General features: G+C 37.6%; 1 pseudogene; it reads left to right on the forward strand.

The window, feature by feature from the left end:
- Positions 1 to 231: 231 nt before the first annotated feature.
- Positions 232 to 1,481, forward strand: LOC113292968 (annotated as a pseudogene).
- The last annotated feature ends 6,004 nt before the right edge of the window (positions 1,482 to 7,485 follow it).

The following is a 7,485-nucleotide window of genomic DNA, read 5'->3' on the forward strand; positions in this document are numbered from 1 at the left end:
ATTTCCTGACCAGTAGACCCCACTATGCCGTTTTTCCAGTATCAGAAACCTGTACTTTAATACCAACCTAACACCACCTCCCTGGCTCCCCACCGTCCTCTCTCTTTCTCTGTCACTCTCACTCTCAAGATCTCTTTCTCTCTCCACTCTTGCAAGATATCATACAACCTTATAAGAACTCATGAGTCATGAATACCTCAGTCATGAAATTAACCGATTTCGTCACCGTTCCCTTCTCTTTATCTCTCTCTCAGAAAATGAGGCTTACCGTGGGTGGAGTTAAGCCTCCTTATACGCTTCCAACAAAGACAAAACTTCCTAAAAGATCTACTAATGCTGTTCCACATCAACTGAAACTAGGTAAGAAATGGAACGAATATCATGGAAGTAATAACTGGGAAGGCCTTCTAGATCCACTCGACGAAAAATTACGTGTAGAAATTCTGCGATATGGGAAGTTTGTGGAATCAACTTACAACTCTTTTGTGTTTGATACTTCATCACCATTATACGGTACATGTCGACACCCTAAACATTCTCTTTTTCACCGTTCTGGTCTTCCAGGAACAGGTTATCGTCTAACGAAAAACTTGCATGCAACTTCGGGTATCCAGTTACCACGTTGGGTTGACAAGTTACCAAGCTGGGTTTCAAAGCAGTCTAGTTGGATAGGTTATGTTGCTGTTTGTCAAGATAAAGAAGAAATCGCTAGGTTGGGTCGCCGTGACGTTGTTGTTGCATTTAGAGGTACAGCTACTTGTTTGGAATGGCTTGAAAATCTTCGATCAACCCTGACACAGATACCAAATATATATAGCGTTCCTCTGATATCTTCCCCTATCCTCAAAGGCCCATGGTAGAAAGTGGGTTCTTGAGTTTGTACTCTTCTTCGGCTCGGAAGTATCAAAGTCTCCAAAACGAAGTGAGGGAGGAAATCTCCAGACTCCTCCAATCATACGGAGATGAGCCATTAAGCATCACCATCGCAGGACACAGTTTAGGTGCGGCTTTGGCTACACTGACGGCATATGATATCACAAAAACGTTCAAACATGCGCCGTCTGTTTCCGTCATCTCCTTCGGTGGACCTCGTGTAGGTAACCCAAGCTTTAGACATGAAGTCGAGAAAAACGGCATCAAAATATTACGGATTGTAAACTCTACTGATATTATCACAAAAGTACCTGGTTTTATCATCAATGATCATGAGGATGGGGAAGAACACAGAGGGATGCACGTGGCAAGCCCAGGTTCCCTTTCCACTTGGCTACAAAAATTCATCGTTGAAAAAACACAATGGAATTATGCCGACGTAGGTCGTGAACTACGTCTATCTATGTAGTGAAAACTCACCTATTGTCAAACCTAATAAAAATATTGCCACGTGTCATGAATTGAATACGTATCTACATTTAGTCAACGGTTTCAGAACATCAACATGTCCGTTAAGGTCAACTGCTATAAGACTACTAAGTAGATGAGTATACGTATCTGCATGCAAATGTACATAAATAGCATAGACATAATGTTTTTCTAAAACTATTACTTCTTTTGTATACTCTTGACTGATTCGTGTAATAGTCTGCAACCGCAACTGTTCTACTTTACTGGAAAAATGATCCTTCAAAGAAAAATACTACAATAAGAAATGTGCATGCGGCATGCCGTAAAACGCAAAAGACAAGATCCACTCAATATCAAAATCAACATTGGTTTAGGCTTAGCTCAAGTGCAAAAGATCCAGATACCCTTCTATGTCAAAGCCCAATCCCCTGTTTTGTCATTTCAAAACCAGTGAGTCCGTCAAGGATGTTTGCAAAAACATCACAAATGTTGTACACGAGCAACGTCTTTTTGTGTCCAGAACAGCCTCATCTCAGATCATTCGCGAACACAATGTAATTAGAGAATGATAACACGTCTGGCTTTTGAATTAAATGATTCTTCGTATAACTACATACATCATGTTAATATTACTGAGAATCTCATAGAGTTCTCACGTGTGTCTGAGTGTGTGAGAAATGATCCTTATTGGCTGAGTGTGAGTTGTCCACAGCCTGTCCTGTTCTAACATCTCTTGTCTTAGTCAGGACATGTATAAATGTAGGTCTGTCTAGTTTTCAGTCTGTAAGAAAGAAATCAGATTCTTGTTTTTCAATCAATACAATGTGTACTACTATGGTATCAGATAAAGCTTCCGCAATAGCCATTAATGGCGTTCAACCTATCAACCAATTTTCAGATCTATTTTCTTCAATACAATCACAACTTTAATCAATCATCTTACTTCAATTCAATTTTTCAATCTATTTTCATTACTTTCTTGTTTGTTCTTTCAATGGCAGCATATGAATCAAGAATCTCTCAAGTTCCTCTCAATCAAATTTCACAAATACTCAGTTACAAACTCAAGGATGACAATTTCCTTACCTGGAAATCACTTCTTCTACCACTTCTGCGACGTTACAGAGTCAATGGTTTTCTTGATGGATCTTTACCATGTCCACCTTATCTGCTCAATAATGGCGTCAATCCTGGTTATACAGCTTGGCATGACGATGATACTACTCTTGTACTCTGGATTCAGATGTCTATCTCTGAATCTGTAATTCCATATGTTGTTGGAGCTGATTCTTCAAAAGATTTATGGGATAATATTGATTCTAGGTATGCAAGAAGCTCCTCTACACATTCAATTCAACTTCTTCTCAAACTTCAATCCACAAAACTTGGGTCAGGTACAGTTTCTAATTTCCTAAGTGAAATCAAGAAAATAACAGATGAATTGTTTGCTGCTGGTTCACAAATTCATGATGATGAATTGGTAGTTACTATGCTCAATGGGTTAGGCCAAGATTATAGTTCTTTCTGTACATCTATTCGTATTCGCAATCCACCAATCTCTTCAAAGGAACTTCATAATCTGCTTCTTACTGAAGAAATAATTGTTACAAATAAGCAAAAGAACTTACTTACTGAGGCCAATTCAAAGGCATTTGCTGCTACAAGACCTTTTGTTCAAAATTATAGAAGTAATGGCAGAGGTTATCATAATTCTTCAAGACCTCCAGTTCCATATTCTGGATACATCTGACCACCCCCATATTTTTATCCAAGAGGTTATTCTCAATTTCAGATGCATTCTGCTTCTACATCAACATCATCACCTCATTTCAATCCAAGACCTCACTATAGTTCAGCTCCTTCTTCTTCTGCTCCACCACCAATAACTGACAAGATTTGTCAGATCTGTAACAAAACTGGTCATCTTGCTTTGGAATGCAGACACAGATTAAATTTTGCCTATCAGAACAACTATACTCCTCACAATCTCAGTTCCATGCTTGCTACAGCCAATATCATGGGTGAAAATCCTTGGTATGCTGACTCTGGAGCAAACAGTCATATCACTAATGATGAATCTGAATTGCCTGAAGCAACATCTTTTGAAGGGGAAGATGAGATTCAAGCATCTAATGGAGAAGGTATGCCAATTAATCATATTTGTCATGTGTCTAAAACATCTTCCTCTCATTCTTTTAATCTAAACAATGTACTTCTTGTTCCAAAATCATCTCAAAACTTATTATCAGTGCATAAATTCACTAGTGATAACAACTGTTCTATTACCTTTGATTCTATTGGTTTTGTTGTTAAGGATTACTCAACTGGGAAGATCATTTTAAAAGGACCACATAAAGGAGGATTATATCCAGTGAATTTTGCCAAGTCTACTAAGAATAAGCTTTCTTTAGCAACAAGAATTTAGCTTCAGTTTGGCATCAAAGGTTGGCTCATCCATCATTTCAAGTACTTCAAAAAGTGTGCAGAGATATGCAACCGTCTAGTTTAGTCAAAACACCACTATTTTGTAATGACTGTCATCTAGGGAAAAATCATAAATTGCCTTTTACTCTATCTTCACATAGGGCTCAATCTCCACTAGAACTAGTGCATATGGACTTATGGGGTCCTAGTCCTGTAATCTCTTCAAGTGGTTTCAGATATTATGTTAATCTCATAGATGACTATTCAAGATTCTGTTGGATATTTCCTTTGTCTGAAAAGTCTGAATTCAAAGATATTTTTCTACATTTCAAATCTATGACTGAAAAGTTACTGCATACTTCAATTGTTAAAATCAGAACTGATGGAGGAGGGGAATTCATAAATAATGCACTACAAGAATTTCTTAGTATACATGGAATTATTCATGAGGTTTCTTGCCCTCACACTCAAGAACAAAATGGACTGGCTGAATCCAAACATAGACATCTTGTAGACACAGGGAGAACTTTCTTAATTCAATCAGGTCTGTCAGAAAAATTTTGGGTTGATTCTTTTCATACAGCCAATTATGTTATTAATAGACTGCCTGTCAGAAGTTTGGATTACTTATCTCCTTTTGAAAAGTTGTTTGGACAGAAACCAGATTATTCCTTCTTCAGATCCTTTGGTTCATCATGCTTTCCATGTATAAGGCCTTACACTACACATAAACTCCAACCAAAGAGTGTACATTGTGTTTTTATTGGTTACAGTTCTATGCACAAAGGATACAGATGTTTAGATATTAAAACAGGGAAAGTATATGTATCTAGACATGTAGTATTTAAGGAGACTTTCTTCCCATTGAGATCTTCAGATACAATACTTCCTGACATTACAAATTCATCAGCACCAACTGATACTGCTTCTACAACTCCATCTGCCAAGAAATCTGCACCAACACCTGCAACATCAACCTCACCAGCTGCATCTATTGATACTTTATCTACTGATCCTTCAAGCATTGTCAAGCCATCTGATGCATCCACTACAACTATTTCTGAACATACTTCAGCTCCTGGTATTTCTTCACTGGCTAATTCACACTCCATGGTAACAAGGGGTAAAAGAGGTATTTTTAAACCCAAAGTTTTTAATACAAAGTATGTTCTATCATCAAACTTTACCTCAGATATTCCACCACCAACACCTACCTGTTATTCTAAGGCAATAAGAATACCTCAATGGAAACAATCTATGGAAGAAGAACATACAGCACTTAAGGATGCAGGCACATATACACTTGTTGCACCAGATCCATCCTATAATGTTGTAGGCTTTAAGTGGGTATTTAGAATCAAATATAAGGCTAATGGTTCTTTAGATAAATGTAAATCTAGACTGGTGGCCAAAGGGTTTCATCAACAAGAAGGAATTGACTACACAGAAACTTTTAGTCTTGTAGCCAAACCAACAACAATTAGACTAATCATTTCATTGGCAGTTCACTTCAACTGGGTAATGAAACAATTAGATGTTAGTAATGCCTTCTTACATGGGGATTTAGATGAAGATGTTTATATGCAACAACCTCCAGGCTTTGTTGATCAAACCAAGCCTCATTATGTATGTAAACTACATAAATCCATATATGGTCTGAAGCAAGCTCCCAGAGCTTGGTATGATAAATTGTTACAAATTCTTCTCACTCATGACTTCAAACCCTCCTTAGCAGATGCTTCCTTATTTGTTCAAAAGTTTGGATCAAGGATTACAGTTCTTCTGGTCTATGTAGATGACATTATTATCACTGGGAATTCAACTGAGTATATTTCTCAGTTTATCAATCACCTTAAGACATACTTTCCTATCAAAGACTTGGGCTCTCTTCATTATTTTCTTGGTCTTCAGGTGAAAAGAAATTCAGACAACCTTTTTCTTAATCAAACTAAGTATGCCTTGGACTTATTGGAGAAATTCAATATGACTGGTGCTAAACCCTGCAGTACACCAGTCTCACTCTTTACTTCACTCACTGCTTCAGCTGGTACTCCATTAGCAGATCCAAGTGAATACAGATCATTAGTGGGTGCTCTACAATATCTTACTTGGACAAGGCCTGAAATTAGTTTTGCTGTGAATCAGGTATGTCTTTATATGCAAGCTCCTACTGATCAACACTTTATTGCAGCCAAGAGAATTCTAAGATACATCAAAGGCACCCTAGATTATGGTATACTGTTTTCCAAAGGTCTTCTTACATTACATGGCTTTAGTGATGCTGACTGGGCAGGATCAATTGATACAAGAAGATCTACAGGAGGTTTTTGTATATTTTTTGGTCCTAATCCAATTACTTGGTCTAGCAAAAGACAAGGTAGTGTCTCAAGAAGTTCCACTGAATCAGAATACAGGTCTCTAGCCAATACCACAGCTGAAATTGTTTGGGTTTGTCAGCTACTCAAAGATCTTCATCTCTTGCTTCCTGCTCCACCAATGATATCTTGTGACAATCAAAGTGCAGTTTCTCTGTCATCTAATCCAGTATTTCATAGTAAAATGAAACATCTGGCCATTGATTATCATTTTGTCAGAGAACTTGTTCAGAACAAAAACATTCAGGTCACATACATTTCAACTTGGAATCAAATTGCAGACATTCTCACCAAGGGACTGGCAGGACCAAGGTTTTCTACACTCAGAGACAAGCTGAAGGTAATTTCTAGTAACAACCTCCAGCTTGAGGGGGGCTAATAGTACTGAGAATCTCATAGAGTTCTCACGTGTGTCTGAGTGTGTGAGAAATGATCCTTATTGGCTGAGTGTGAGCTGTCCACAGCCTGTCCTGTTCTAACATCTCTTGTCTTAGTCAGGACATGTATAAATGTAGGTCTGTCTAGTTTTCAGTCTGTAAGAAAGAAATCAGATTCTTGTTTTTCAATCAATACAATGTGTACTACTACATGTAAATTGTCAGACAGTTTCTATTTTAATATTATCCAAATCTCTAATTTGTTTTCCTACGGAATTTGCTACCACTAGTAGTCACGAATGTATAAAGGGGATATCAAACCAGTCAAGAAATTCAGTGTTTAGGATTATTTTTTTTCATATGAAATGACACCCTTAAAATTTGATATCCCCTTTATAAATCATGTCAGTAGTGTCCTATCTAAGAATTAATTTCCGACAAGTTGACTATCCTCAAAAAAAAAAAAAAAAAAAGGGTGAGCAAGTCAAGTTTTACTTTGGGGATTGATTAGATTGATACGTCTAACTGCTAATGATAGTAATTCAAATCTTATTCAACGGATACCATAATCACCTCTTTGCTATGCCAAGAAGGAAAGATGCAGCGGACTCTGCAACCATTCGGCTTAGATACTGAATTGCCCTTTGTGTATCAACGAAATTCAATAAATCCACCGACTTTGGGCTTACCACCTCGACTTATACTCTGACCGACCGTACTGTGACCTCAAGCGGCTTTGGCCGTCAAATACCTGAAAATGATACGCAGGAAAAAAAGAAGTCTAGTTGCAAGATATACTTGAGATGCCTGAAAATGATAGTATAAACTTGAAATGACTTGGAAGCCACGTGTGAAGTCCATACCAAATCATGATCAACTAAAATATTTTCCGGGGCCTACTTTTGATTACTACCAGAATTCAAAGTTCCACTTTAATCTGGACTTTGAAGTTTTGTATTTCCGGT

The sequence above is a fragment of the Papaver somniferum genome, chromosome 7, assembly GCF_003573695.1.
Source record: "Papaver somniferum cultivar HN1 chromosome 7, ASM357369v1, whole genome shotgun sequence".
NCBI lineage: Eukaryota > Viridiplantae > Streptophyta > Magnoliopsida > Ranunculales > Papaveraceae > Papaver > Papaver somniferum.